We start from the raw sequence: 7,058 nt of genomic DNA, 5'->3' as shown, positions 1-7,058 counted from the left end.
GGAAATTCACCAAATTCGGCCTGAACTCAGAGGACAGCCCTCCCTCGAAGGCGTGGAAGTCGGCAGAATCGCCGGGTCAAATCCGGCTGAGCTACCCGGCCCCGAAGCCTCAAAGTCGGTAAGAGCTGTCAGGTTCACTCCCATCCCCGTTTGGACCACTGCCCGACTTAGGAAATTCACCAAATTCGGCCGGAACTCAGAGGACAGTTCCCCCTCGAAGGCGTGACAGTCGGCGGAATCGCCGGGTCAGGTCCGGCTGGGTTACCCGGCTTGGAAGCCTCAAAGTCGGTATGAGCTGTCAGGTGCTCTCCCATCCCCGTTTGGACCACTTCCCGACTGAGGAAATTAACCAAATTCGGCCTGAACTCAGAGGACAGTCCCCGCTCGAAGGCGTGGAAGTCGGCAGAATCGCCGGGTCAAATCCGGCTGAGCTACCCGCACCCGAAGCCTCAAAGTCGGTATGAGCTGTCAGGTTCACTCCCATCCCCGTTTGGACCACTTCCCGACTTAGGAAATTCGCCAAATTCGGCCTGAACTTATACAACAGTCCCCCCTCGAAGGCGTGACAGTCGGTAGAACCGCCGGATCAAATCCGGCTGAGCTACCAGGCTTGGAAGCCCCAAAGTCGGTATGAGCTGTCAGGTTCACTCCCATCCCCGTTTGGACCACTTCCCGACTTAGGAAATTCGCCAAATTCGGCCTGAACTTATACAACAGTCCCCCCTCGAAGGCGTGACAGTCGGTAGAACCGCCGGATCAAATCCGGCTGAACTACCCGGCTTGGAAGCCCCAAAGTCGGTATGAGCTGTCAGGTTCACTCCCATCCCCGTTTGGAGCACTTCCCGACATAGGAAATTCACCAAATTCGGCCTGAACTCAGAGGACAGGCCCCCCTCGAAGGCGTAGGAGTCGGCAGAACCGCCGGATCAAATCCGACTGTGCTACCCGGCCCCGAAGCCTCAAAGTCGGTATGAGCAGTTAGGTTCACTCCCAACCCCGTTTGGACCACTTCCCGACTTCGGAAATTCACCAAATTCGGCCTGAACTTATACAACAGTCCCCCCTCGAAGGCGTGACAGTCGCCAGAACCGCCGGATCAAATCCGGCTGAGCTACCCGGCCTGGAAGCCCCAAAGTCGGTATGAGCTGTCAGGTCCACTCCCATCCCCGTTTGGACCACTTCCCGAAATAGGAAATTCACCAAATTCGGCCTGAACTCAGAGGGCAGGCCCCCCTCGAAGGCCAGGCATTCGGCAGAACCGCCGGGTCAAATCCGACTGTGCTACCCGGCCCCGAAGCCTCAAAGTCGGTATGAGCAGTCAGGTTCAGTCCCATCCCAGTTTGGGCCACTTCCCGACTTAGGAAATTCACCAAATTCGGCCTGAACTCAGAGGACAGCACCCCCTCGAAGGCGTGACAGTCGGCGGAATCGCCGGGTCAGATCCGGCTGGGTTACCCGGCTTGGAAGCCTCAAAGTCGGTATGAGCTGTCAGGTGCACTCCCATCCCCGTTTGGACCACTTCCCGACTTAGGAAATTCACCAAATTCGGCCTGAACTCAGAGGACAGTCCCCGCTCGAAGGCGTGGAAGTCGGCAGAATCGCCGGGTCAAATCCGGCTGAGCTACCCGCACCCGAAGCCTCAAAGTCGGTATGGGCTGTCAGGTTCACTCCCATCCCCGTTTGGACCACTTCCCGACTTAGGAAATTCGCCAAATTCGGCCTGAACTTATACAACAGTCCCCCCTCGAAGGCGTGACAGTCGGTAGAAACGCCGGATCAAATCCGGCTGAGCTACCAGGCTTGGAAGCCCCAAAGTCGGTATGAGCTGTCAGGTTCACTCCCATCCCCGTTTGGACCACTTCCCGACTTAGGAAATTCGCCAAATTCGGCCTGAAATTATACAACAGTCCCCCCTCGAAGGCGTGACAGTCGGTAGAACCGCCGGATCAAATCCGGCTGAGCTACCCGGCTTGGAAGCCCCAAAGTCGTTATGAGCTGTCAGGTTCACTCCCATCCCCGTTTGGACCACTTCCCGACTTAGGAAATTCACCAAATTCGGCCTGAACTCAGAGGACAGGCCCCCCTCGAAGGCGTAGAAGTCGGCAGAACCGCCGGATCAAATCCGGCTGAGCTACCCGGCCCCGAAGCCTCAAAGTCGGTATGAGCAGTCAGGTTCAGTCCCATCCCAGTTTGGGCCATTTCCCGACTTAGGAAATTCGCCAAATTCGGCCTGAACTTATACAACAGTCCCCCCTCGAAGGCGTGACAGTCGGTAGAACCGCCGGGTCAAATCCGGCTGAGCTACCCGATTTGGAAGCCTTCAAGACAAAACCCATCCGGCAATGCCACTCAAAAAGGGCCCAAATTCAGAAACACCCCCTTCAAAAGGTACCACTTCCTCGGAGACACTACCGGGACACGCTCCGCTCGGCGAAAATTAAGCCCCCAACACTAACTGAAGACAACCGCAGCCCCAACTTCAACGGAGAAATCAGTAACCAATTCAAAAATGCACTTGGTTACTGACTTCTACTGACTCAAAAATATTCTAAGTGTCGCTGGTTACTGATTTGTACTGACTAAAAAATATTTTAAGTGTCGCTGGTTACTGATTTGTACTGACTGAAAAATATTCTAAGTGTCAGTGGTTACTGATTTGTACTGCTTCAAAAATATTCTTAGTGTCAGTGGTTACTGATTTGTACTGACTGAAAAAGTTTCTAACCGCCGGGTCAAATCCGGCCGGGCCAGCCGGCTTGGAAGCCTCAAGGTCGGTATGAGCTGTCAGATTCAACCCCATCACCATTTGGACCACTTCCCGACATAGGAAATTCACCAAATTCGGCCTGAACTCAGAGGGCAGGCCCCCCTCGAAGGCCAGGCATTCGGCAGAACCGCCGGGACAAATACGACTGTGCTACCCGGCCACGAAGCCTCAAAGTCGGTATGAGCAGTTAGGTTCACTCCCAACCCCGTTTGGACCACGTCACGACTTAGGAAATTCACCAAATTCGGCCTGAACTTAGACAACAGTCCCCCCTCGAAGGCGTGACAGTCGGCGGAACCGCCGGATCAAATCCGGCTGAGCTACCCGTCTTGGAAGCCCCAAAGTCGGTATGAGCTGTCAGGTTCACTCCCATCCCCGTTTGGACCACATCCCGACTTAGGAAATTCACCAAATTCGGCCCGAACTTAGAGGAGAGTCCCCCCTCGAAGGCGTGACAGTCGGCGGAACCGCCGGATCAAATCCGGCTGAGCTACCCGGCTTGGAAGCCCCAAAGTCGGTATGAGCTGTCAGGTCCACTCCCATCCCAGTTTGGACCACTTCCCAACATAGGAAATTCACGAAATTCGGCCTGAACTCAGAGGGCAGCCCCCCCTCGAAGGCCAGGCATTCGGCAGAACCGCCGGGTCAAATCCGACTGTGCTACCCGGCCCCGAAGCCTCAAAGTCGGTATGAGCAGTCAGGTTCAGTCCCATCCCAGTTTGGGCCATTTCCCGACTTAGGAAATTCACCAAATTCGGCCTGAACTCAGAGGACAGCCCCCCCTCGAAGGCGTGGAAGTCGGCAGAATCGCCGGGTCAAATCCGGCTGAGCTACCCGGCCCCGAAGCCTCAAAGTCGGTAAGAGCTGTCAGGTTCACTCCCATCCCCGTTTGGACCACTTCCCGACTTAGGAAATTCACCAAATTCGGCCGGAACTCAGAGGACAGTCCCCCCTCGAAGGCGTGAGAGTCGGCGGAATCGCCGGGTCAGATCCGGCTGGGTTACCCGGCTTGGAAGCCTCAAAGTCGGTATGAGCTGTCAGGTGCACTCCCATCCCCGTTTGGACCACTTCCCGACTTAGGAAATTAACCAAATTCGGCCTGAAATCAGAGGACAGTCCCCGCTCGAAGGCGTGGAAGTCGGCAGAATCGCCGGGTCAAATACGGCTGAGCTACCCGCACCCGAAGCCTCAAAGTCGGTATGAGCTGTCAGGTTCACTCCCATCCCCGTTTGGACCACTTCCCGACTTAGGAAATTCGCCAAATTCTGCCTGAACTTATACAACAGTCCCCCCTCGAAGGCATGACAGTCGGTAGAACCGCCGGATCAAATCCGGCTGAGCTACCCGGCTTGGAAGCCCCAAAGTCGGTATGAGCTGTCAGGTTCACTCCCATCCCCGTTTGGACCACTTCCCGACTTAGGAAATTCACCAAATTCGGCCTGAACTCAGAGGACAGGCCCCCCTCGAAGGCGTGAAGTCGGCAGAACCGCCGGATCAAATCCGGCTGATCTACCCGGCCCCGAAGCCTCAAAGTCGGTATGAGCTGTCAGGTTCACTCCCATCCCCTTTTGGACCACTTCCCGACTTAGGAAATTCACCAAATTCGGCCGGAACTCAGAGGACAGACCCCCCTCGAAGGCGTGGCAGTCGGCGGAATCGCCGGGTCAGATCCGGCTGTGTTACCCGGCTTGGAAGCCTCAAAGTCGGTATGAGCTGTCAGGTGCACTCCCATCCCCGTTTGGACCACTTCCCGACTTAGGAAATTAACCAAATTCGGCCTGAACTCAGAGGACAGTCCCCGCTCGAAGGCGTGGAAGTCGGCAGAATCGCCGGGTCAAATCCGGCTGAGCTACCCGCACCCGAAGCCTCAAAGTCTGTATGAGCTGTCAGGTTCACTCCCATCCCCGTTTGGACCACTTCCCGACTTAGGAAATTCGCCAAATTCGGCCTGAACTTATACAACAGTCCCCCCTCGAAGGCGTGACAGTCGGTAGAACCGCCGGATCAAATCCGGCTGAGCTACCCGGCTTGGAAGCCCCAAAGTCGGTATGAGCTGTCAGGTTCACTCCCATCCCCGTTTGGACCACTTCCCGACATAGGAAATTCGCCAAATTCGGCCTGAACTTATACAACAGTCCCCCCTCGAAGGCGTGACAGCCGGTAGAACCGCCGGATCAAATCCGGCTGAGCTACACGGCTTGGAAGCCCCAAAGTCGATATGAGCTGTCAGGTTCACTCCCATCCCCGTTTGGACCACTTCCCGACTTAGGAAATTCGCCAAATTCGGCCTGAACTTATACAACAGTCCCCCCTCGAAGGCGTGACAGTCGGTAGAACCGCCGGATCAAATCCGGCTGAGCTACCCGGCTTGGAAGCCCCAAAGTCGGTATGAGCTGTCAGGTCCACTCCCATCCCCGTTTGGACCACTTCCCAACATAGGAAATTCACCAAATTCGGCCTGAACTCAGAGGGCAGCCCCCCCTCGAAGGCGTGAAGTCGGCAGAACCGCCGGGTCAAATCCGACTGTGCTACCCGGCACCGAAGCCTCAAAGTCGGTATGTGCTGTCAGGTTCACTCCCATCCCAGTTTGGTCCACTTCCCGACTTAGGAAATTCGCCAAATTCGGCCTGAACTTATACAACAGCCCCCCCTCGAAGGCGTGTAAGTCGGTAGAACCGCCGGATCAAATCCGGCTGAGCTACCCGGCCTCGAAGCCCCAAAGTCGGTATGAGCTGTCAGGTTCACTCCCATCCCCGTTTGGACCACTTCCCGACTTAGGAAATTCACCAAATTCGGCCCGAACTTAGAGGAGAGTCCCCCCTCGAAGGCGTGACAGTCGGCGGAACCGCCGGATCAAATCCGGCTGAGCTACCCGGCTTGGAAGCCCCAACGTCGATATGAGCTGTCAGGTCCACTCCCATCCCCGTTTGGACCACTTCCCAACATAGGAAATTCACCAAATTCGGCCTGACCTCAGAGGGCAGGCCCCCCTCGAAGGCCAGGCATTCGGCAGAACCGCCGGGTCAAATCCGACTGTGCTACCCGGCCCCGAAGCCTCAAAGTCGGTATGAGCAGTCAGGTTCAGTCCCATCCCAGTTTGGGCCATTTCTCGACTTAGGAAATTCACCAAATTCGGCCTGAACTCAGAGGACAGCACCCCCTCGAAGGCGTGGAAGTCGGCAGAATCGCCGGGTCAAATCCGGCTGAGCTACACGGCCCCGAAGCCTCAAAGTCGGTAAGAGCTGTCAGGTTCACTCCCATCCCCGTTTGGACCACTTCCCGACTTAGGAAATTCGCCAAATTCGGCCGGAACTCAGAGGACAGTCCCCCCTCGAAGGCGTGACAGTCGGCGGAATCGCCGGGTCAGATCCGGCTGGGTTACCCGGCTTGGAAGCCTCAAAGTCGGTATGAGCTGTCAGGTGCACTCCCATCCCCGTTTGGACCACTTCCCGACTTAGGAAATTAACCAAATTCGGCCTGAACTCAGAGGACAGTCCCCGCTCGAAGGCGTGGAAGTCGGCAGAATCGCCGGGTCAAATCCGGCTGAGCTACCCGCACCCGAAGCCTCAAAGTCGGTATGAGCTGTCAGGTTCACTCCCATCCCCGTTTGGACCACTTCCCGACTTAGGAAATTCGCCAAATTCGGCCTGAACTTATACAACAGTCCCCCCTCGAAGGCGTGACAGTCGGTAGAACCGCCGGATCAAATCCGGCTGAGCTACCCGGCTTGGAAGCCCCAAAGTCGGTATGAGCTGTCAGGTTCACTCCCATCCCCGTTTGGACCACTTCCCGACTTAGGAAATTCGCCAAATTCGGCCTGAACTTATACAACAGTCCCCCCTCGAAGGCGTGACAGTCGGCAGAACGGCCGGATCAAATCCGGCTGAACTACCCGGCTTGGAAGCCCCAAAGTCGGTATGAGCTGTCAGGTTCACTCCCATCCCCGTTTGGAGCACTTCCCGACATAGGAAATTCACCAAATTCGGCCTGAACTCAGAGGGCAGGCCCCCCTCGAAGGCCAGGCATTCGGCAGAACCGCCAGGACAAATACGACTGTGCTACCCGGCCCCGAAGCCTCAAAGTCGGTATGAGCAGTTAGGTTCACTCCCAATCCCGTTTGGACCACTTCCCGACTTCGGAAATTCACCAAATTCGGCCTGAACTTATACAACAGTCCCCCCTCGAAGGCGTGACAGTCGGCGGAACCGCCGGATCAAATCCGGCTGAGCTACCCGTCTTGGAAGCCCCAAAGTCGGTATGAGCTGTCAGGTTCACTCCCATCCCCGTTTGG

Source organism: Hemiscyllium ocellatum, unplaced genomic scaffold (assembly GCF_020745735.1).
Source record: "Hemiscyllium ocellatum isolate sHemOce1 unplaced genomic scaffold, sHemOce1.pat.X.cur. scaffold_904_pat_ctg1, whole genome shotgun sequence".
In the NCBI taxonomy this organism is placed as follows: domain Eukaryota; kingdom Metazoa; phylum Chordata; class Chondrichthyes; order Orectolobiformes; family Hemiscylliidae; genus Hemiscyllium; species Hemiscyllium ocellatum.
This window is presented reverse-complemented; position numbering follows the sequence as displayed.